This window comes from Lagopus muta, chromosome 17 (genome assembly GCF_023343835.1).
Source record: "Lagopus muta isolate bLagMut1 chromosome 17, bLagMut1 primary, whole genome shotgun sequence".
Taxonomy (NCBI): Eukaryota; Metazoa; Chordata; class Aves; order Galliformes; family Phasianidae; genus Lagopus; species Lagopus muta.
The window spans coordinates 9,754,949-9,780,299 of NC_064449.1; the positions used below are offsets into that span (position 1 = coordinate 9,754,949).

At 38.6% G+C, this 25,351-nt stretch overlaps 1 long non-coding RNA gene across 1 annotated transcript in view; it reads right to left on the minus strand.

Moving 5' to 3' along the window:
- Nucleotides 1-20,990, minus strand: part of LOC125701968 (uncharacterized) — a 39,556-nt gene extending 18,566 nt beyond the window's left edge. The window contains exons 1-2 of the long non-coding RNA XR_007380407.1: nucleotides 20,712-20,990; nucleotides 4,310-4,425 (exon numbers count right to left, since the gene is read on the minus strand). This is a non-coding gene — a long non-coding RNA (uncharacterized LOC125701968). The remainder of the gene's footprint in view (nucleotides 1-4,309; nucleotides 4,426-20,711) is intronic.
- Between the last annotated feature and the right edge of the window lie 4,361 nt (nucleotides 20,991-25,351).

The window sequence follows — 25,351 nt, forward strand, 5'->3', positions numbered from 1 at the left end:
CATCAATGCCTCTTCAACATTGATGTGAAATTGCCTCCAGTAGAACTGATTTAAATTCCATGGTATTTTAAAAAATTTGGAAAGTCATTATCACAGAAAATAAAAGAACCTACACTTGACAACACCAAATTAGAATTAAAAAACATTCTAGGGAGAAAAAAAAAAGGCTCATAGGTGTCAGTCGCAGTAAGAGCCAAGGTCAATGTTGATCAAAGAAAGACCAAATAGATGTTTACGCAGCTATGCATGTAATGCTGTAATGAACCAATTTAATATAACAGTTTTCATGCTCCAGGTATTTCCTGGAGAATAGATGCAATAGCTTTAATCCATATAAAACACAACCACAAGGGTTCAGAGTCAGGCAACAGTGAAGCAGAAAGTAAAAAAGAAGTTGAAACTCTACTGCATAACAACCCACTGTCATTAGCATCTAACGGTTATAAAACAACGCCTTGAGCAGGAGTCCAGGGCCCACATGATTTCAAGTGGTTTACCAACAGCATCCACAGTTTTAGACTCTAGAATTCTTGATCTTACTCTTAAAAACGATTGCAATAAAAAGATAATGCCTGGCTTCAGCAGCATACTTACAATTATTTTTTCTGCTAAGCCGGGGGGTACAAACAATACCTCATGCTAAATGCTAAACCTCAAACAATCTCCAATGACACATTAAAACTTTCATTACATGAAGTCAAAACTGTTTTCAACAATACCGCCCATCTATTATTAAAGCAATTCTGGTAGAATTTTGTAATAGGTAGATATGAATCTCCAGGATGTATCAAAGCCCTCAGAAATATAAACCATCTAATAGATGAAAAGAAGTCCAAATGATTCTTTAAGGGGACAATTGCTTACCATCTGTGATTTAATTAAGGCCATGAGCTACGTGCCATGAACAAAGGCTGTCAGAGTACACTGTGGGTTGACCGAGGAGGAAAGGAAGAGAACTTTCAGAGCGCTTCAGGGCTTTGGAACTCAAGACAGGATGGATGAATCTTTCATTTAGTCTAATTAATATGCATCTGTTTTAACTGATCACTTTTGATTAGTGCTGCAGTTTTCACTTTGTACTTTGACTGAAGAACTCTGGTAAATGCAAATGGAGGTGAAAAAGTGAATGACAAAGGTGATAAAAATGAAAAATGAATTTCAATAAACCAGGAAAAAAAAAAAAGATATTAACTAAAATCTTTTAAGTTTTGATGACACTATTGGCTCAACCAGTAAGCAAAAAGCAATTTAGGAAACCTCTTAAGCAGTTTTCCTCTTTTATTTTTGTTTCTCAAAGCTGCTTATTTTAAATGACACTGATAGCTCAAGAGACCAATACTTAGACTATGTGCTGTACATTATTCATATTGTCTAATAGAGCACTCAGCATCACACAGCACTGTTTCTGCCCTTGTACTGGATGACTGAGATATCTGGAGGCAGAGGATAACAACTGGCTAAGAGATTTTGTTGCAAAAAAAAAAAAAAAACCATCCCTGCTAAGATGATAGAAGCCTGGGTGATTTAAATAACTTGGATGAATAATACAAATAGTGAGACATCAAATAATGGAACTTATGAATCACAGAATAAACTTAGCAGTTTACTTTTCACAAGTTATGTGCTGTACTTTTTTTTTCTTCCTGTTGCTCAGACAAGCAGTAAAAATAAAACTAAACCTTTGGCATAGCAACTAACCAGCAACTACTTTAGACTCCTTAGAAACACAAATTTCACTAATTTTTGCCGACATCTAACACACAGCTTACAATTGTACAACATTAAAATAATCTCCCTTGCTTAAACTAGATCTAATTGTAAAAAAAAAGTTACAAATTTTTGTTCTATCTCAAGTTTCTGAGCATCAAAACGCAGACAATCCAAGAGGTGTTGACCACAAAGATCCGAACAGTAAAGAAATTAATAAGTCTTCGATTAATATCTTTTAAAGCCATCTCCAAGCAAATCCACTCCCTGGTACTACCTCCAGAGATTCTCCACTACCTCACTTACAACTAGCTCATTTCTGGGGAAATTAGATTCATTAATATAACACAAGTAACTGCTAATACTTAAGCATTGTCAGGATTACAGAGATACTCCTTTGTTGATAGTAAAACAGAATTCCATTTTATCAGATGCTTCAAGTTTGTCCCATTTCCTTTGAATCTGAAAAGCATTGTGACTCTAATTGTGCCTGTACTTCATTCGTATTACTGCAGGAATATTATCATCCTACAGTGACACACAGAGCTAAGCTATTGTGTTTCCTCTATAAGCAATCATGTAGCTATTGCTTCCCCCGTATTTGGCACGTGAAAATACACATGAAATTTCAAAAGATATACATGTACACAAACCCAAACATCCCACGCCCTGGCTTGGATTCATTCCACCCACCCAAGGAAACAAAAGGAGACAGTCACTTCCAGCCCCCTCCGCAGTGAGTAGAGGGAGGCAGGTCCTGAGAGCAATCAAACTCAAAGAGCAGACTTGGTCTGTGTTTCCCAGGACAAGTATCACACTTCAGTGCTGTAAACAGTGCACTTTTAAATCATGTTTACTCTCTCTTTACGTCAAAATTTCTGACACACACTTCATCAAACACACGATACAAAAGACTGATATAATACAAAGTAGAATTTCTGCTTATTCATGCGAATTTCAAGTGAACTTGTGCATCTGGCCTCCGAGCATGACATTAACCCTGCTGCCTAACTGTACACATGGTGTACAATATTCTTTAGGACATGAAATTTTTGCTGAGATTTAATGCATAACAGCATTTTCTTTGCCCAGGGTACACCCCATATTTTAACCATAGAAAGGGACTTAGGTGGGATCCACTCCCCTCAAATTAAGAGTGTTTCTCACACCTAGGAGGTTCTCCCAGGAACTCCAAACAGACCTGCTTCCCGATGGAGAGCCCTCAGAATTGTACTTTAACACACTAATGCCCCTTTCATGTATTTCATTTATTTTTAGGTTGTATCTGCCTGAAAGTTGGCTGAGACTGTTCAGTTTGATTTTGCCGAAGGCACTAGGTGGCACTGTGCTCTGTCTTTTGCTCACCCCCATCTTGCTACAATCTGCCCAGGTTTCACGAATTTATATTATCTTCCCAAACACTGCTTGCATGTTAATGAAAAGATTCTTAGCATCCATCATTATGCCTTGCCACCCATCTCCAGGTTTCTATACATTAAAATAGCCAGTGCTGCTGAACTCAACTACATTTTTTAAATTGTTTGCCTGCCTAAAAATACAGTTTTCCTCCATTTGGCATTTTGAATGGAGAATTGTAACGCTGACTCCTCATCATCACAACAAAGGAAGCACAGATACCAAGCCCTGCAGATTCACCAGCACTCTTTTCTTCTAAGACTGCACTGGGTGATATTTTTACAATACAGGATAAAATGTTAAAGTTGTAATTCTACAATTTTAGTTACTTGCTTCCATCCATGCCATTAAGATTCTGTCTAAAAGCTTATGCAGTCCTTCCTGTCTTTTGTTGTTATTCTAATGTCCACACATAAATGGTGATGAGCAACGTGATGTGTATTTGTGCAGACAAATCTGGAGTAAGAAGTAGGTTTTGCTCAGAAGAGCTTTTAAACCACGAATCGGTTTGCTCAACTACAAAGCAATCACATTAGAAGGAAAAGTGGATCTCCCATTTTCCAACCTATTACCCTGTTCTCTGGAACACATACAAATTTGGCATAACAACTTCTTTTGTAACCATATTCTATCAATCCTTTTGAGATGTGTCTAAATTGAATTTTTCTTTCTTTGCAGGCTTGTGTATTATTTTAGCAGAAAGTTAAAAGCCTTTGGAAACTAGATCTGTAAATATTTAATCAGTACGAGAAAGTCTTAGTCTGTAAAAGTATAAATATATATGTATAGCCCTACATTCTTCACACAGTGTAAAAATAATTCAAATGGAGTTTACCCCAGCAGACAATTTATGTTATTTGACATTTATCACTATGTTCTTTTGATTTCACTCCATGTGCTTTGCCAAAGAATTTCAAGTCAAAATAGTATTCAGTCCCTAAGAATAAAGGCAACATCCCCATGAAGGACAGAGCATTCCTACCAAATGCACTACACACACACTTTCAGCTTGAGCTTCACACATCAGAACTCTGCACAATAGTTGCTGTACAATCTCCATGCCTAAAAAAAAACCAAGCAGAAGCTAAAAGCAATGCTGAAACAGCTGCTACTCAAAACAAAATGTATGTAGCTTATCTGTCATAGTATAATAATACAAAGCAAATGGTTTAAACTTTGTACCTACCTGTGTCACTGAGCTGCTGGTTGATTTTATGAAAGTCACTGCCCCTTCCTCTTGCATCAGTCCCCTACTCTTCTGTTCAGTGAATTTCAGCTGGAGTTGTCTTTCCTGAAGTGCACCTACAGCATGCAACATAAATTGAAAAAAAAAGAAAAAAACTTGTTGTAACAGGAAGTGCTCCTTTGGTACCACCCTGCTCTAGGAACTTTGCATACTATCCTAATTAGAGAAAGCATCTGTTTGCACACTACTTACTCCTAATTTACTTCTCTCAGAATTTCCTGCAGATTTAATGTTCACCTGTTATCAGTCATGGTTCCAACAGTTCCAAGTTAGTTATTTTTAACATTAACAAGATTCTGAAGCCAACATGTGCTAAAATCTGGGTATGACAGTTGAAGGAAATTTAGCCAATGAAGCATGAACCAAAATGATACCGTTTGTTCATTTTCAGTCAGACATGAAAGTTCATTCCAGATGTTAAAACATAATAATAAAATCAGGAAATGCTCATATATGAAATTGCTTCCTGAGAGGTACATGTTAAATGCTTCCACTGTACTGTTTTTTAAGCTCTGAAAGATGAAGAAGTATCATAATACAGTGTAGTGGCAGTCAATATTTCTGTTTTGCAGAAACACAGAACATGATTAGTTATAAAATGAGTGTTTCTGAAGTGCAGCTCTGGAAATTTAATTTCTGAAAGGCCTCTAGTTCAAAAGAGGAACACATACTTTACAATTCAAGGAAAATATTTCTGTTTAGTTTTTCTAATTTCCGTAATTATGTTTTTATTAAAAATTATATTACTAACAAATACTTACTAACTCATAGTTTAAAAAAATAAACTGCCAGCTGCAGTGTCACATTTTTATACTTTACCTATGCGCAGTGACTGGTTTTTTGTTATCATGAAGCAAATGACCGTTGTGTCTGCTGGAGGGGTTATGTACTCACTAGAACATACAAAGCAATGAGTGGAAATGCCAAGAGTGACGAAATTCTGGAAGGCTCCACCACCTGGTGACTTTCTACAGGAGTCAGAAAACTGTAGGCACCCATTTCATGAAACCTTGACATTCCGCATCCTTCATTAACAGATTTACTAATTTTCCACTCCTCAGAAGGGATTTTTTTTTAATTGGCACTTTTTTTTCTCCATTCTGTCTTACAGAAATTATTCCTAATTAATTAAAATGAAATTCTTAAGATGTGTGAGTTCATTAATTCCTTTAATGAGAAAGAACATTTTGGACCTTATTATTAGACTGTCATCAGTATCTGTTAGACAGTTAAATTAATAAAGTGATTATATTCAAATAACTCAGGCATTTGCATTTTATTTTTAACATTATATGTCTCCCTCACTTGCTGTGAGCCTGAGGAAGCTTTACTGGTCACGCAAAAGTAATCTGGGTTGATTTCAGCACACTGCATGCCTGGACCCCCAGGTGTATTTGGGGACAGAACAGCTATGGTCTAGGAGAGTTTCCTTCTCGTCTGCAGAAACCTCAAGGAATGATTCAAGTAAAACCGTACAGTACAGGCATCCCTTAAAAACAAGGAAAGCAGGGTCCCTTCCTTGTTAGAAAGCAAAAGGCTTGAAAGAAAAATAGAAAGTGGACACATTATATCCTCGAAAGAATCAGATAAAGTGGGACACAGCAATAATTTGCTACTGCACTTCACTTCCATACACTACTGACAGGCTGTGAAAAATATCCATTGGCTAAAAGCAATATACAAGGTGGAACTAGAACTCCAAATGTCTCCCGTTCTTGTGAAAAGCCATGGGTGTTTTGTAATGATCTCAACATGCAACTTGCTCAAAAGTGACACTCCAGCTATGCAGCACCTGTTTCAAGCTTTTCTAAGACACTTTCAAGCACATGAGAGACATACAACCTTAGTTCAAAAAGAAGTGCTACCACTTCGAAAATCTTAAGTCAGTCCGATGAAAAAGGGCTGGTATCAGTTAAAACATTAATTTACAAATCCTTTTAACTCACAAAGCCCAAATATGATTTTTAATAACAGGTTTATGCTTTACATATATCCCTGCAAACTGAAACATCAGTGCTGAAATTTTTTGCTCTCAAACATTTTTCTGTTGACAATGCAACCATCTTTTTCTCCTTTTCAGCATTTCAGAATATGTGAGGTTAACAAAGATGAAGTCCAGACAAAACTCCTCAGCTAAGTCGTGTGGATGCAGAGCATGCCTGCAGAGCTGGGAGCCACAGGCAGGCAGGAAGGTCTTTGATGTAAACTAAGAGCAAAAAAGGCCATTTTCCCATTCTAACTGAACGTAACTAATATTCAAACACCATCTTGTTCTTCACAGGAGGTGGGCCAGTAACCCAATTCAAATATTTACCAAAAATTCATAAAATCACTACATCATATTCTAAAACATTCTAAAATATATTGATGCTTCTCTTTGCATTACAGCAGATCTCATCGGTTCAATGACAGATCAACAGTAAAAGATGAAAACTGTATGCATGCGTTGGCCTGGTTAGTTTTCCTCTCACTGAGAGATGCTACTTAATTCGTTCATCAATTATACATAGAAACAGAACGAACATAACATTGTATGTACAGCATTACATGTCAGATTTTAAAATGTTCTAATGTAGTACATTACATGTAATAATCCCACGGCTGGCAAGCGTGCTTAGTTTTCTTATTTTTATACATTATTAGACAAAATCTTCTCTACTGTTAGAAAAAGTAGTTTCTAGTGCTTAAGTAGCAAGATTCAGTCATGCATTCAGCAATGAATTCTTCGCATCCATCGTTGCATAATTTTTTGTTGTTGTTGTTTATGTGCAGCTTCTTTAAAATTATTTTTAACTATTCAGAATTTACTACTCTGTTTACTATTCAGAATGGAAAGGGTAAATTAAAGAGTACTTCAGTTGTCTTATGGACTGCTCATTATCAAGAAGAAAATACTTTACACCTTCCCAAACTGCCAGCATATTTGTATTATAACATTTTTAAGCTGACAGCAACTTCTCTCCAACTGCAATATTTAACTCTATATTATAATCTGACAGCATCTCTTCTCTGCCCAGTGCTGCATTACCTACCACACGAGTACAACTGCTGCATCACCTTGTTATCACCATCAATGGAATAGACAGTGACATGTTCCAACAGAGGGCAACACACTGCAAATAAAAGGTACAACACCGCCTTTTAGATGTGATACACATCAGCTATTAATGCTATGCATACTTTTTTCTAAGCAGACAAGTAATATGACAACCACAAGCAATATGCAAAGAAAGATCTTATTTCCTTGTTTCCAGAAGCTGTCTATAGGGAGTAATATGGAGTATCAGCTGAATGAGGAAATGGAAGACAAGAGAGAATACAAAGCTGATTGTCTTCTGTGTACAAAGCATCCGGTGGCACAGAAAAAGATATACTATAAGAATAAAAATGAGGAGACTGTTGAGGACATCATTAATATCCACATAATATTCTTCCAGAGCGACAGACAAGATCTTTTTTGATCTTTTTACACAAACCATCTCTTAAGTCACACGAGTACCTTAGTTTGGCACTCTTGGCAACTGCAGCTCCCCAACCGCCACCCAACTGTCACTGTCACAGCCTGCTCAGTGTGGAGTCCATCACTCTTCTCTCTGCTCCCCACTTTCCTTCAGCTCCGAAGGCCTACAGTTTTCAGGTGATATGCACAGCGCTTTCATCACACTGCAGTTCTCTCTCTCAGTAGCAATGCTTCTACCTGCCTCAATCCCCAGCAAGCAGAAATGCCAGAAAACAGGTTCAGGATCACTGACATATTTTCTGTAAGTTCTGCTAGGTTTTGCATATTCAGACTTCATTATTCTATTTTCTCACCTTTCTTTCACTGAAATTATAAGAAATATTCTTACCAAAATTTCAATATAATGTTAAAATATGTTAAGTACAGTAAATTTCTCAGTAAAAACTCTGGTCATCTTCATACTTCCTCATATTTTATTAACTTCAACTGTCTTATCTTCGAGACCAAAATGCTGCTCAAGCTAATAAGCACACACTTAAATAGCATATTGTAAAAGACTTGAATGACTACATGCCTAGATACCAAATGCAAATCAAAACTCCTGTGAAAGCCACAAGAAAATGCTTTAAAATAGCTATCAAGAATAAGAAATGCTTAGATAATGAGAGACTTACACAGCTAGATTAGGACTTTAAACATTCAAAAGAGATTGTTTTCTTTCTATGTATTAAAATCCTATTAGAAAGGAAATTAACAGAAAAGTACTAAGCTTGCAAAGTCTGAAAAGCAAAGAACTGCAAAGCATACAAATCAGCATGAAGTGAGGGGGAACTCCTGTGGAATTCAACAAAAAGATGTGGTTATTTTTTTCTGACACAGCACACTAAAATAGCCAGGAAGCAGAACTGGAATGTTCTTTGGGACTTTCTCCTTCCAAAGATCTCAGATAGAGATGTACAAAGCAAAAACAAATGAAGAACTCTGAATTTTCTGACTAACAGAAGAAAAATAAAAACCAAAAACTATGGTCAGACAAGTATTCAAGGACGTTGGGAGCAGCAATAATGTCATGAGAGGAATTGCACACTTCAAGCTCAATTTCCCCATGACAGTATAGTCCTTTGCCTCAGCATTCATTCTGTAACAGCCTTGTGAAAATGTCTATGGAGGACAGCTTCCAGTTTTCCACAGAAGTATTTATACTGCCTTGTAGCAGGCACCGTACTCTTCCCACAGAAAACCTAAGGATTCAATGGAGGTTAGAGCCTCCTCTGACTCAGTCTCTGCTTGTTAAAGCTCTCAATAGATTACTTTAGCACTTCAGCATTTTTCTTTCTGTAAAATAACAACAAGTAAAAGATTTTGCATAGGGCATCCTTTGAAAAATTCTGTACCATAGGGAGGGCTGTTCCACGTAGGATCTATGCTTCAGAAGTTCAACTGTTTCAGTTATTCAGAAAAAACTAATCCATTTAGGGTTTTACTTCAGAATCCCACACAGTTTTCTATCAGTATGTGGTGTGCTTAACTTGGATTATAGTGTGGTTTTATAGTAGTTTTAATAGTTTAGAACAATGTTTGGCAAAGGCACTAACTATAATTAGATGGCTTTTTCAGACAATGATTGCATATAACTGTGCACACAGAATATTGAGCCCAACTGAGTCCTCATTTCAGACAGGACCTCTTCTGTAAGAGCAACATGAAAATTTTCTGGCTTACAACCATATTAGCAGAGTAAGCAATTACTTTCAGCGCACAGCATAAAGCCAACTAGCATAAAGTCACATAAAACCAAGTTGAGAAAATACGGAGCTAATTCTAACAAGATATGAAAACCTTGTACAAAGTCATGGCTTTTTAAACAAGAATAAATGATTAAGTTAAAATGCTTGTCCAACACGTTTTTGTGTGAATGGATGATGACAAAATACTAGAGCACTAAAGTTCCAGTAGGTTCCAAGATTTTAGATGTTTGCTACTTCAGACTTCTTTGTATAGAGCTAAGAACATGGCAGTTTTTGCCTTGACTGGCTTACATATAGTAAAAAGAATAATTACCACTTAAAATTTTCATTAATTCTCATTTCGGTGTAACCAGATGAAGGGATAAGAATATCTTCTCTATTGCATTGTTGTTCTTCCTTAGCATCAGAGGACAATGACATCACTTATTTACAGAATTACCTTCAGTTAAAGGAGGACCACAATTTAATACACAAGTTGCCATTGTTTCCACTGGAGCTTCTACAAGCTCCTGCCAAATACCTGGTAGTACTTTACAACGACCTGGTAAATAATTTGTGTCAGTTATCTGTAGGTTTTTTTTTCCTATTAAACACACAATCTTTTCAAAAAAATACAAAAACTTATCTACAAGCACTTTTAGCTGATCATAGGCTCCCTCGGGGAAAGATTTCCTTTGCACTCCAAAGACCCAAAGAGATGATTTAGATATTAATTACTTCTGGCCTGCCTGCATCACCTGCTTCAAGCACAGGACAGTCTCAGCTGCAGATAATTTCCTCAGTTGAGAAATAGATCTCTTCCTGTTAACATAACATAAACACTGAATGTTAATATTAGCAGTGTGAGTTGATAAGAATAATCCTAGGAATCCCACCAAAAATTTTGTTACTAAGCTCTCATTTATCAGTATTTATGAATATTTGGCTTCCGATTTCTTGGACCATTAATCCGAGTTATCTCAATAAACCATGCCAAAAAAAGTTACTAGGAAGAAGTCATTTACAGAATGATTTTTGCTTACTAATTTTTTTGGAATAGAAACAATGTTAGCGAATGAATTATATGTCAATAAAGCAATACACTTAAATAACTTTCCAGTCACATGCTGGGAGAAAACAATTTCAGCTGGAAGAAATATGGATGAATTCTTTACTCTCTGACTGCCCATGAATGTAGCTAAAAGACAATGATGCTCTTGATCAAGGTCAAAACTGTATTTTGGTCTATGTGTTCCATGTCTTCTCTTCTAGGACTGTCCTTTCTTTCTGGCTTCTCAACAACAGTTTTGCTGATTTGTTCAGTAACCAACCTCCATTCCCACCTGACTCATTTAGCACTGCGATAGCAATAACTGTTTCACTCTGATAACAAATAGAAAGCAATAAAATCTCTAACCTAGTCATGGTTGAGGCTTTGCTGCCACAAGAGCTAGGAGAAAAGACTGCGCTCAAAGGCTCTGAATGTTTTAGGTCTTATTACAAGCCACAGTGCACACTTAAGCTGCACTTTTAATCTGTAGTCACACAGCAAATGCAGCAAGATAAGTTTGGATGTCTGCTGCAGGCTATATGAGTGATCTTTAGCAAGAAGTGTATCCACTGCTATTCTCTAAAGCAGAGATAAAAGTATTTCTCCTCTCTCTCTAGCATTGTGTGATACGAGCTTCCATAGTTCTATCATTTCTCAATACTTCTGCTCCTGGTATCATGAAACTTGGATGTCATGGGCCAATATTTTCCTGGACACTGTAGCTCACACTAGTGCATTCTTGGCAGTTCTAGTTATGTGGTTGAAAGATTTTAAGGTTTAATTTTACTCATATAAGCTGTGATGACTATCTCTAAATTATTTGAGGAGCAGACTGGTTGCTGCTCTCATGTTTTTTGCAAAGTATCTGCTGACACGGCACTGTCCTCGTGAGATGTCTAGGATGGGATCCAATTTCCAGCCTCAAGTGATCTGCAAGAACAGGCTCCGCTTCCAGAATGAATAAAGTCCCCAACATACATTATTTCAGCCAATCATCCGTGGAGAAACTACATTGAAAGAATTTGTGTGAATTTTCCTTGATCACAAAAATATGAAATAAAATTCGTTAGTAAAATAAAAATCATTTTTTATCCAGAAGAGCAATTACACACATTCTTACCCCCCCACAGTAAGGTTTTAAGCTGAATATAAATGTCAGTAACTGTGTATCCAGTCATAGGCTTTTGATAATCAGTTCATCACTGGAATGTTATTTTTTTTAATTCACATTCATACAGCTACACAGCAAAAATCAGTCTAACAGACATTTGTGACAATGCAAAGGAGCAGTCAAAAACCACTGTAACAGCTGAAACATGCTTGGAATACGAAAGAAAAAGCAGGAGAATTGTATCTTCCTAAGGATCTTTTGCAAGATGATTCAGTTGAAAGCTAGGCCTAACAGTGAAAACAGCTATTGAAACATGCCGAAAATTTAAAACAAAACTAAGCAGTCTACCTAGAAATTGCTGACAGATGATCTGTCCTCCTAGAGGGAGGAGCACATCCTGACATGACTTCTTTTCAGTGGAATTTGAGAGGTAACAGGAAACAGAAAACACTGTATTAGAAAGGTGGAAAGATCTCTGAAATGCTCTAGCAGTCTCTTCCAAGGTCTGAGAGTCCTTGGTCTGCCTGAGTCTGCCTGAGTCTTTACATTGATGACCCTTATAACTTCTACATCATTTTCTCATCTTTTCCCATGGGTAGCGTATGAGCAGCTGACGAAAAGTAACGATCACCAGACCACCTGAGTTGGAAGAGAGCCACAAAGACCACTGAGTCCAACTCCAGCCTCTATCCAGGACCACTCAAATTCCAAACTCTGTGTCTGAGAACGTTATCCAAACACTTCTCAGACTCTGGCAGCTCAGTGACATGGCCACAGCCCTGGGGAGTGTGTCCCAGTGCCCAAACACCCTACAGTGAAGAACCTTTTCCTAATATCCAATCTGACCTCCCATTATGCAGCTCCATGCCATTCAACAAGTTAAATAACAAGTGAAATACAAGATGTCACAAGACATTTATGATTCAAGATCAGGATAAATACATTCTGTTTAATCAATCCACAATAGATCTCTGTTCTCTTACATCATTCTGTGATTCTGTCTTACATCATTCTGTGATTCTGTTACATCATTCTGTGATTCTGTTACATCATTCTGTGATTCTGTGGGCTCATTACTCATAATGTATTCTATCCCAGCTTGCTTGCTTTTGAGAGGAGTTTCTTTGTAGCTTACATTAGTTAGGATATTTCATAAAATGCGGACCAGTCTTGCCCCTTGGTCTTTATTTGTTCCATTTTTAATAACAGTAATTTATTCACTGAGTCTCTATACCTTTTTATACATTTGCTATTTATTACCAGTTTCATAAATATTGGAAAGTATTCAGTTATTTTGTGCAGTGCCCTTTTAAATGCATGAGTGATTAAAAGCAGCTGGTTACTGGTATCCACACAGTGAATCATAAGTTGTATTTACTTCCAGACAGATTACATAAATGAGCCAATCAGCATGATGGTAAGTTTTAATATCATCATTTTAAAAATTTATCAGATATTTAATTAGAATCATTAGCTAAGAGCACAAGGGAGACGAGAAAGGCTTCAAGGATGCACATGCCTATGTTGCACACGGCCTTTTGCTAGCGGGGCGAGCTGGCTCTGCCACAGATTGAGCTGACTGGAAGCCACAGCAATGTCCAGGTGGAGCACAGCACTCAACCTCACAGTGCACACAGTTCCTCTACAGGTCTCATCTGCTCACACTCAGCTTGGCACTGACTGTGCCCCCACATTGCATTCCTGTGCAGGGCGGCAGGGAGGAAAGCTCACACCTGGCTGGAAAAGACTGAGCACAGATCTAATGTACAAACAAGAATCAGATTTCAGGTCATGCTTTCCTCATAACCATCACCTCCTCCTGATTATACTCTGCAGACTTGTAAAAGCAAAAAGTGAGCAAAAGAATGGAAAAGCTTAATGCTAAGGAGAACGCCGTCCTGCCATCTCTAAAGTGAACACCACACAGGCACCTGTCAAACAGCTCCTGGAGTCAGCACTGTGAGAAATGAAAAAGCCTGAGACCTCCAGATGATCTAATTGCTGCAAGAAGGAGCAGTATCAGAGCAATGCAGAATAATATTAATGTATAAGAGTAACAATTTTTTTTTCTTAAATATTCTTATTAAGACATAGACAAACATTCAGATTAGTTCATATCATAAAATCTGAAGTGGAAGCGCTACCTCCTTTTCTTCCTTCCCCTACACAGAACACTAATGAAGTCTCAGTCCTTCATGTCTACCTTGTATTTGCGCATGGAAAACATGAAAGGAATTTAATTAAGTCAGCTGAAACATAAAAACCAAGACAGACTGTGTGGTCTTTCCTGTTCTGCAGTCTTCTTCAGCAAGGAATCAGAACTTCTCCTAACAAAAGTGTATTTCATTTTCTAAAGATGGCTTTTTGCTTTCATTTTTTATTGTATTAAAAAACACACTGCAGTCTCTCAACTGGTGCAAACACCATGCAGGAAGAAGTCTCTAAAGTAGCTAACAACTCTGTTCTGCAACCATGTGGTGAGACTAGGCCAACCAACATATTTTCTCAAAATACTGCTATCCTTGTGTTAAAATACAGTGTTTTCTTTTGCATCTTTAAGTATGGTACTGCTAACTATTGACCCAAAAAAGCTTTTTTAGAACTGCTTCAATTATGTTCCTGTATCAGCTGCTTCACACGTGATAAGATAATCAACTCTTCTGTGAGATTTCCTTTACTTGCATATTAATGTGCTCATCAACTTGATTAGGGAATGGAAAGCAAAATTCTCTAGAGGACAGTATGCTCACTATGAAATACTGTATTTGACTACTCTAATCCAAAAAGGTTTAAATAGCACATTCTCAATCAATCAATCACTAAACATTTTTCCCCAGCAGGCTCCTTATATCCAACTCATACACCAATCAAGCATTTATATTCTCCAAACACTATTAAACCAGCCCCTCTTGTATTTTAACACACAATTGCTTAAATCTCAACCTAGGAGAATGTTCTGTTTGGACATACAGAGTCTCCCAGGAAAAAATGGCTAAGAGACTGGCAAGGTCCACTCAGCCCTTTGTTGCTGTTAAGTCTCCCGCATTTAGGAAATTAGCAGTGACCTGACAGAGCAGCTATACACTCCTTTCACAGTAATTCCGGTTGCCAAAATAATTCCACAAATTGCTGAATTTGTTGGATGAAGGAGTTTATGTAAAAAGTCACTAAATATAAATCTCGTTCTCCCAGACTGTCTAAATACATCTTTTTTAAAGGTAGTACAAACTAGACATTAACCAAACAGTCTGTTCTGTTCTAGAAGATTCTTGGAGTCTCATCTCATCTACCAGAAGAGTTTCCAAGGTGGAAAATAAATGCTAGTACAGTTAGCAGCACAGAGCTGCAAGAACCCTTTCTCTTTTTTTGAAAATTAGTCTACCAAAGCTCTCTGGACTCTCCTGCACAGCACCTACTGCTTGTTTCAGGAAAGGCAGAAAATTGAGTAGAACTTGCAGAAACAATCGCATTTACATCACTCAGGACTTTCTACCCACTACCTGTGGCAAAGCAAGTTGGCTAACTCCTCAGCAGGAGCTTCATCAATGAGAAGCAACAAGTTGTCACTGATGGAAGGCTTTAATGCATCTCTCAAAAGCTCAAAACACCCTTTCATTTACATTTACATAGCATTTCCACTGCATTTAAGCACATTACTGCCAGTTTTTGTGATGAATTACTAAGACCTCTCCTTTTCCTGGAGTTTAGTTATCATGCCAGCTCACCCATAGATGCTCTGAAGGAAGACAGCAGAATCTATCCCAGCCTGCCACATCACCACTTGGGCACCACTTTGTGTTGCCTGTGTAGTTCATTTGGAAAGCTGAAGGTGATACCCACTAACCTGTGTGGCTCACTGCACACCGTCCTTCACACACACTTCTACCAAAGTGTTTCCTGTTCAGTATGTTCTTAGATGCTGTAAATCTTTCTCATTTACTCTGACCCTAAAAGGCCTCTAGGGGATTTTTCCCCTATTTATTTAAAGCATTGATTGAAGTTTCTGAATTATAAATAATTCTTACAAATAGTTAACCTCGTAAGAATGAGAGCACATCCAAATAGTCTCTATTTCCTATGTAGATCTATGCTCTATTGATAACTTCAGAGAACCACGATTTTTTTTTCTCTGCAACAAAAGCAACGAGAGCTGCATGGACAAGGTGCCCTCTAACTCTGTACTACATATTCACAGCTAGATGAACTGGATTCTTGTTGACTGTGAACATTAATCGTGTAGTGATTTAATTTACTGTAAGACTACAGGGCACCTTCATGTACACAGAACAGAATCAATTTTACTTGATTGCCCCTTGCCAAAGAAACACATGGAAAACTGACTTTTAAAAAATCGCTAAAAAGACAAAAATTTTTGCCTGACACAAGAGACAAATTACAAATGCAAAATAATCCTGCAATACCATGTTGCAGAAAGCACAGAGTAAGGAGGAAAAGATAGGCACTGAGGTTGTAATTTGCTAAAGCTGGAGTCTAGACAGAATCTCAGAGCAGCTGACTTTTGAACTAAGAAAACTTATCTGGGCCACTGAAGTCACACGCAGGTGTACAGGACTCAGCAGCAGATAACAGCCCAGCTGCCACATTTCCAGCAAAGGACCATACACTGTACTGGTGAATGTTATCCAGGAGGGATGATGCCACTGTATCACTGCCATCCTTTTTAAAAGTTTTCTCGTTATTCTTCAGGCCTTTTTTTTTCTTTGTGTGTGTGTGTGTGTGGTATTTCTCAGAATCACACGACCAGCTGTTATTGCTGCAGGTTATGCAGAGGATTTACACGTATCCACTGCCAAATGGTTGGAAAGCTATTGTAGAAATACTAATCTATAACGCAGTTACAGTCATTCTTAGAAAAAATACCTTCAATTACAGCTTTCATTCTTTCCTTAATAAGTACATTCTTCTTACAAACGATAGTTCTCATAGGATGCAGGATCTAGCTAATTCTCTATAATCACAAATGAGCACTAATGATTCTCCTTTTATATGTATTTTTTTTTGTATAGCATCATTCTATTTTGGATTGTAAGAACAGTAATAACTGAGTATGAATAACAGGCATGGATTCATCTGCTATTTCAAGAGAGGTTTCTTTCCCTCCTTGTCTCCCGCTTCACTAGTTTAATAACAACAGCAACATCTCATTTCATACCTTAAGACAGCTCAGTATTGCTAAGCTTGTTCCCTGCCAAAATGGAAGGAACGTCAGGTAACAAAACGTAAAGGATGACTGCTTTGTCTTACAGCCCCACAGCAATAAACACCAGAACTGAAGACTGTAAATCATGCCAGCATTTCGGGCCAAGGCTGGAGTGCTCAAGCTTCTAGCAAGCAGAATAAGAAGAATGTCACTGCCTGACCAAGGAGGGCTCATCCTCTGCTGTCAAATTTGGCCAGTGTTAATGCCCTGCAAAATTTCTAAGCTGCCTCAATAGCTGCCCCTCAGGGAGGGCTATTCAGGCCATAGCAATTCTTGCCCTTATTCAAACAGAATGGCTGTGGCTACATGCAACACACAGTGAACAAAACATCCGATGCAGGTCTGCCAGCTGTGTAACTGCCTGGAGATCATACAAAGCTGCAGAAGGATGCCCTCTGTCCATAAAAAGTTGCATACTGTATTTTAGATGATAGAAGCTACAACAATAAACATTGTTACAAAATATAGAGAGAGAGAGACTAAGAACAATAAAAACAGGTTTACAACTGTGCTATTTTTATTGCTTTATGAGAGGTAGCAGACAGGACAACCTGCACTCTGCAAATCATTGAAGCAAAATACCCTAAATTAATTTTCAAAAAAACCAACATTCATATCAGAGCTAAAGGAAATTTTAATATCTGTGCAACATGCATGCATCTCAGATTCAGAGGGAAGGCTTGGATAAGGAAGGCATTTGGACATTTTAGCTCAATTTTCAAACATAAGCTTGATGATTCTTCCTCCACTGCTCCCATTTGTCAGCACTAACCCACAGCCACAGTAGAGGGAAACAAGAGGCAACGCAATGACTAGCTGAGAGATGTCCGGCTGAAACACAGAGCAGTCTGTGAGTCTAATCCAGGCTTTATATTCAAAAGGAGAAGAAAGCAGATACAGTAACTAAAGCTTTGGTCTTACACTTATTTCTACTGAATAACTGCTCTCAGAACGGAGCTGCTCACAGTTGCATTTAGTATGGACTTCACAAATAACTCTTCATTAGTACAGCTTAGTAGTAAAGCGGCGGTAGTCACAATTATTTGAAGCTCTATGAAATACGCAGATTGATCTTTTTAGTTTTAAGATCAAATTATTTCCCATCATTCCAATTTCATCGTTACTTCAAATAACTTGGTTAATAGCAGGCAAGGGGTTTCAGCTTCATAAATACAATAAGGGAGCTGAAGAATCTCTCTCTGATGAGTACTTCATTACAATGCTTCCTTGACTTCTCATTTTCAGCAGTTATCATCAGTAGTTCCGCAAAGCCTTTCTAATGGACAACAGGCTGGAGTTTAGGGGAGCAGAAGGCATGGATGTGGGTTGTCTTTTTATAGGAATATAGTGGAAGGGTTAGGAAGCATAGGGTTGTGGAAAGAAAATGTGACAGATATTACTCTTACGCATGCTACAGCCAGCCATCACGTGTCGTATGACAGGAAATTCCTAACAGTAACATAAAACACCTTCACTGAGACAAAATGGAACTCGAACAAAATCCCATGCCCGCTGTACATATTACATTTTCAGAATCAGTCAAGATCAACTATAAATCTTTTTCTTTGCATTTTTGATCCACGCTTGGAAAGTTTTGGAGGTTTTTAAGCATTTTAAGATTCATCTCTATGTTCTCAAGCTGTAGCTTCATTTATTTAAAACTCTTTATCTGGTCTGTGTGTGTAGCACATTAGATATCCCAAAATCCTTAATATTTAGCTTCAGCATGGGATCAGAAAACATTTTCTAGCGCTGATTAACTCACAGATCCTGAAGACCCCCTCTCTCTGTTCCTCCCACTGCCCAGACCATGCCTCACCCTGAGGCAGGAATGGTGCTGACACAACCTGAGGCAGGCTGGGTGCACTCAGGCAGCCCTGACCTGCAGGACTACTGCACCAACCTGAAGATACTCCATATGTTACCATTACCAGCTCAGGAAAGAAAAAAAAAAAAAGCCAAAAAGCCTGTGTTGTTTTTTTTTTGTCCGTGACAATCCATTTTATTTATTGAGCTGAATCTCATCACACCTTGCAGCAAAATTGAGAATCACATAATAAATACCTGGAGACTGCTAAAATTATTAAAACAACAACAACAGGCAGTGTGCCCTGGCCTTGATCTTCCAATCACTGAAATGCTCATTTAATTGAAGCCTTTTGGACCAAGCAGTTAGAAAGAACGTTATAAAAAAACAACTCAGAGAAGCCTCCACAAGACAATGAAGTATCTTAGTGAATAATGTATGAGAAAATTTGTTGCATTTAATGTTTATTTGGCATAATAGTAGGTCTGAGCTTACCATCTTTGACAAATATGACTCCCAGAGTCTGACTGATCACCGCTGTATCTCTGGGCACTGCTTAAGGACATCTCCACTAAGCAGAGCATTTGCTGACATTGTCCCCAGTGAGCAATGGTCATTACTGCTCACTCTCATTAAGCCAGAGCTGCTCCCTAGCAGATGTTCTAGTAAAAGAGCCATCCCAATTTGATACATTTCCCATTAAAAGAATAAATAATGTATTTTCTACTAAAATGATATTAAAATACTGGGAGATTCGTGAAAGTCCTCAGTCTCATTCAGAGCAAGAGGAGGACAGCACTTTGCAATATACGACAAGAGTTTTTGCTACCAACACATCAGTGTTACAGCTAAATTATGATATTCCAAAAACATCAGCCTTCATAATGGCAGAAGTAACCACAATTTCAATAAATTGGAAGGACACATCAAGGTCTATAAAGCAACGGGATGAAAGGAGTTTTTAGCCTTCTACATGTTCCCTGTCCCTTCCCTGCCATTAGCTGCTTGCCTTCCAAGGAGCTCAGTGAGTGCAAAGGCAAGCAACATGTCTGTAATAGCATTGCTCCGAACTCAGCTTTAAAGACAAAACTCTAACACATTACATGCATAAATCAAACATACAGGTGGCAATACTTGTGGTGGACTGAGCAGCAGCCACACACAGCTGTGCACATCAGTAGACACCAACAAGACCACACAGTCCTGCAGCTGAAGCTTCAGTGGCTCAGCACTGCAAGGAGCGATGCTCCCTGGTGCACTGGGAGCGAGAGGACACGCGAACAGCCAGCAGGAAGCAGCAATTCCAGAACCCAGAACACCCTGCCTGGACCAGATGATGCAGGAAAACAGGCCTATCCAGTGTATGAAACATAGAAAGCTTATTTTCTCAAAAAAGGCATCATTGCACTGGACGCTTGGAAGCAATAATCAGCTTCTGAAAGTTTACAAGAGCCTGTGGATTGTTAGTCTGATCTTTCCACTAGGATTAATTGTAAGCAGCGTAAGCAGAATCATAAAGAAGCCTCAGAGGAAAAAAAAAATCTTCCCTATAATTAATTGTGCCATTTGACTAATAAAACAACTTATATTTCCATTAACCAAGCTGCATGCAAAGAGACTCGATTTTCAGATCCACTTGACGTAAACATAGCTTATCTTAATGAATCCTTCTGCAGGCTTTGCTTTCTGGAAAGCATTCATCTCAAATAAAGCAACTTTTATCAACACCTAAGCAGTATTTTTATCTTTATAGCCTCAGGTATGATGCAGGAGCTAAGATGGGATCCAGCAATGTATTTGTGTTACTGAAGACGGCACCACCTCAAGGACTGGCCCGGCTGTAGCTGTGTCAGCCCTGGGGCAGACGACCAAACACCTTCAGCCTGCAGCCAGCGGTCCTAGCACTGTGATCCGCAACTAACCCGAGTGCTTGCAGCCACCAGGGCAGCCCCAGGCAACCCGTACCTCAGATGCATACGGAGTCCATCGTCCCTTTCCTGTCCCTTCTTATCTTGAAAAGAGCCATGCAATTACTTGCAAGTCTTTTCAGGATTTGCTGCAACACCATCTGAAAAAATTTCCAAGGTGATGTCGCGCTTGTTTGGTCTTTTTTTCCGCTTCTGTGCCAGGCCCCGTGCCCAGCGGCAGGCAGCAGAGCGGGGTCCCGTCAGGCGAAGCGGGCCGGGGGCGGCACGAGGCGAGGGAGCAACGGCTGAGCAAAAAGGGCGGGAAGCGGCCGTGCAGCACCGCGCCGAGCGGAAAGGGCGGGAAGCGGGCCCTGCTTTTCTTTCTGAGTCGGTAAAGCGCACGTGAAAGGAAAAATACTTTGAAAAGTGCATTTAAAGGCAGGGGATGACACTCCAAATTAGCAGGACTGGAGCTTCTGTTGAAGTGCTTTCCTGAATCGAGTTCTGGATCGAGTGCTGCGTTGTTTAATCAGAACTTCATTTGCATTCCCTCTTTTTCACTGGATTTAAAGCACCTCGTGCATTCCTCCTCGTGATTCGAAGACATTAAACGCTCTCACTCACTATTTGCATTCCTTTGTATCACCTTCCTCTGTAAAACTGCTCTCCGCCTTAGAAAAATGTTTATTTAGGAAATACCTCAAATTTCTCAACACCTTTAACTTATTTCACTCATTTTTTTTCTCTCTGACTTAACTGATTTCTTTCCCCGGTCCTGATTAGGATAGCAGGATTTAAGGTGAAAATGTTTTCATTATTATTCTCATTTCCTCTCCTACTCTCTGAGAGAGTGAAAAGTCTACACACACACACACCCCTATGCTTTAATGACTCTTTTCTATATATTGCAGTCTCTGTAGAGATTTGAAATAAAGTAAAATAAAATACGCCTTCAGACAGCAAGTAGTTTTTATGTCTTTGACTGAAAACCTTCAGGTTGGTACCAGCAGGAGCCATCTTTCACGCGCACTTCTTTCCTTCCCAGAACACTGAGGAGTGGACATGAAAGCAGAGCTTTATAGGCAATGTCTTTTTGCAGAGCTCCAGAACGTCCTTTACTCTTCTTGTCTTGAGGGCTTCTGCTCTGCTGTGAGCTAAGCAGTAGACATTTCTCTCACTGCTTGGCCCAGGATTTACGCAGAGAAATTTCAGTAGGGTAAGAAGCAGCAGGGAGAGAAGTCAGAATTGCTGCTGAGATTACAAAGAGCGTGTGGGCAGCAGAAAGTACTGCAAGCAAGAACGGGAGATAAAAAGAAATGGCTAATGCTACCTGAAAAGTACAGCCTCTTTTAGAAGTTCAAACTAATTTTAACTCAGAGATTATGCATATAACTGATGGAAATGACAGAAGTAATTGCAATAAAGCACTGGTATTTTTGCAACAAACCTTAGTGCAGAAAGGCTACTAAACAGCTACTAAACAGCTACCCTGAGTAAATAGGTTGGATATGAGAGCTGAGGACGTGTTCTCAAGACATGGCTTATTCTATACATGCTTTCTTAGATTTAAAATCTTTACATTTAAGATAAATCTCCACTGAAAGATGATGGAAATGCTGGAGATGAGGAAAAGTGATGGAAATACTGGAGACACCTCATGTTTCCTGCATATGCATTCACTCATATCAGAAATTTTCCAAATGACTTCCCAGTTCAAAAAGAAGCACAAGGAGAGAATCACACAGTGGGCTGTATTGCCAAAAGCATGGCCAGTCCATGAAGAGAAGTGATGTGTTATGATTTCCCGTATGGACCAGAGGGGAAACCAACAGGGAGATTTATTGCTCCAAATAAAAATGCAGTCTAAGATTTACTGGTAGATACAGTTTTCTCTGACATTTATGTATAAACTTCTAAAACGTTTTTTTTTTAATTGTCACTGTGTATTTGTTGTCTTTTCATGCAAACAGAGGCAAAGCATACACAATGTTTTTCCACTATACTCTGTTTCTGCTGAAATGGCTGACAAACAAGGAAGGAAAAAAACAACAGGCAGACCATTGGGCTGATGTGCCATTACTGTAGCCCATGAGATTCCAATTTTCAGGGCACAGCACCGTCAGGGAGTGTCAAGCAGTGCCACAGTGCATGTCACCCACTTCCATATGCAGTCAGTATCAGAATGCTGGATGCCAGTGTGCAAACAAGCAAGTCTTTATGCAGCTCCAGTGCCTTCATGCAGCCCCTTTTACAGCCTTGCTGCTGTAACTGCAAGGCTTGGCAGTCTGCTGTGTAGCTGTACCAGCCTGGAGTTGGCCTTGAGTGGTTTGAAACAGTACTTCATCATGATATGCACCTGAGCACAGAAATGAGAACAATCCAGAAGACTGTATGTGAAGTACCACAAGATACAGGCTTAATGTATTCTTTGCCTTAAACAATAAAGGTATTTCAAGCTACTCACTAATTTAGAATAAAATTTGATTCCAATAATTTGCCCTAAAATCAGCCAGTGCTTGCTTGACAGTATGATGTTCTATTGCTAGAAACCAAACAGAACAGTGATTCCCTCATTAAATGGAATAATAAATAAACAGTCTGAGTTTGCAGTACATTTTCTTTCTTTGGTTGTTGCACAGGTTCTGTCATCATAAAGTGTAGTTTTAACAAATATGTCTTCTTGTGTTCTGCTAAATACATTGCTCTTTTAAGATCTTACAGTTACTCTCCAGAAGCTGCACAGTATCTGCTGGACAGTGGAGAATCCTTTCACAAGAAGATTTTTATACACCAAGTATGGCTTCATAGTGCTTATGGCCAGAAAGCTTTCACATCACAGACTTCTATTTTGTTCGTATTCCACATGTTTATTTTCAGAGGTGAGCTCTACAGACTTCACACAATCTGAAGCATGGAAACTGCTGTCCATTTTATCCCTACTCTGTTTTTTTTTAGATCAGTGCAGAGAAATACAAGGGTGTGAACATGCAGGTGTTTGCACTTGTAGTGAAGCAGTTCTAAAATGTTGCTTGTCCTTATTGAAGTGCAGTAGCTGGATGTTTTCACTGATCATTTACTGCAATACAAAGCAAATTAATTTGCATTACAAGTTATAGAGGCTATCCAGTCTCCACTGTGTGGCCCTCAGTACTACCTTTTTTCCTCATTAGTGGAGCGATGCCAATGGGAATTATTTAATCTCAGAGATTATTCTTGAGAACTGTTTTAAGAGCATTCATCTTAATAAACACAATAAAAGCAGAGGGCTTGAAGGGGGGAAATAATTTCTCTTGTAGTTTTATCAAACATGACAGGAAAGCATCTCAGGATCCTTTACTTTATTACAATTTCAGATGCAAATGAAGATAGAAATCTGAAATGTATAATCCATGAGCTTTTGCTCCTGCTCCTAACCAGAGGACAGAATTGATTTAAGGCCAATTAGGATCATTGCGTGATCAGAATATTTAAGCAAATAATGAAAAGAAACAGCAGACTATGAAAAGAACATTTCTCAAATACCAACAGCAATTAACACTTAAATGCTTTGAGAATTTAAGGTGAACGAGTATCTCACCAAGTATTATTTTGACCCAGGTGTTATAGATGAGGCATGGAGTAAAAACCTCAGAACTGTGAAATTTTGCTTTCATATTTTTATCAGGAAAAAAAAAAGTCACTTTTTTTTTTTTTTTTTAGATATTTTCAATGAAATCATGGAATCATGTTGAAATTAACCTCCTCTGCATTATAAGAGCGCAGAATAAGTGGCCCGGAAGGTCAGATGTAATATGGAATGAAAACAGAAGCGCCAATACTATAAATGTTCTAAGTTCTGCCTTTTACCAGGGAATTTGCTACTGATATCTCATTTTAAAAATATATATTTGGTTTATGCACTTCTACAGGGTTTGAAGAGGACAGAACATTATTCCCTTTACCACCTACTGGACTCCAAATAGACTTTCCCTTGCTCTGTCTGCAGACTGAGATTGCTCCTTAGTAGCCTAAATCCTTGCAAAGAGCAATTTTGCACATTCACCTGCAAGTTACTGCAGCAGTTTTTATTCATGCATTCAGGAACTGACAGAGGCATTCTGCATGTGTGCAATTAGTTCCATGCAGCTACACGCATTGTTCAACAACATTATTAGTAGGGAGGTAAAACAACGTTATTATTAGGGAGGAAATGCCACCACTAACTTCTACTAAAGGAAGAGGCAGTTTTAGTCATAATTATGGGTTAAGTTACCAAATTGTAGAAATAACTGTTTTCTATAATAAGTATAAATTACATTTATTTAGAATTCATGGATAATTTAAGAAACACTTTAACGTATGGCACATATAATGAGCAAAGAACTGAAGAAGGCACTGATGTGTTTTACCATCTCACTTCTTGCAGGAAGGAGGCACATGGCGTTCTGAGTTATTCCCTGGGAACCGCTACGATAGCCTGAGGCCAGGCAGCCCTCAGAAGAACTCGCAGCCATTTGTGCTCGTGCTACTGAAGATTCTTTACTGTATGAAGCCAAATTAAACACTTTATCTCAGTCGTGGAAGAGCTTGGGAGACTTCAGATATGTCTTTACAAAACTCCAGAGATCCTCTGAGACTGAGAGAGTTAAGACAGCTGTGATTCAGTTGTACTCAAACTGTGTATCAACACCAAAAATGAATTTTGGCCAAGTACGTACA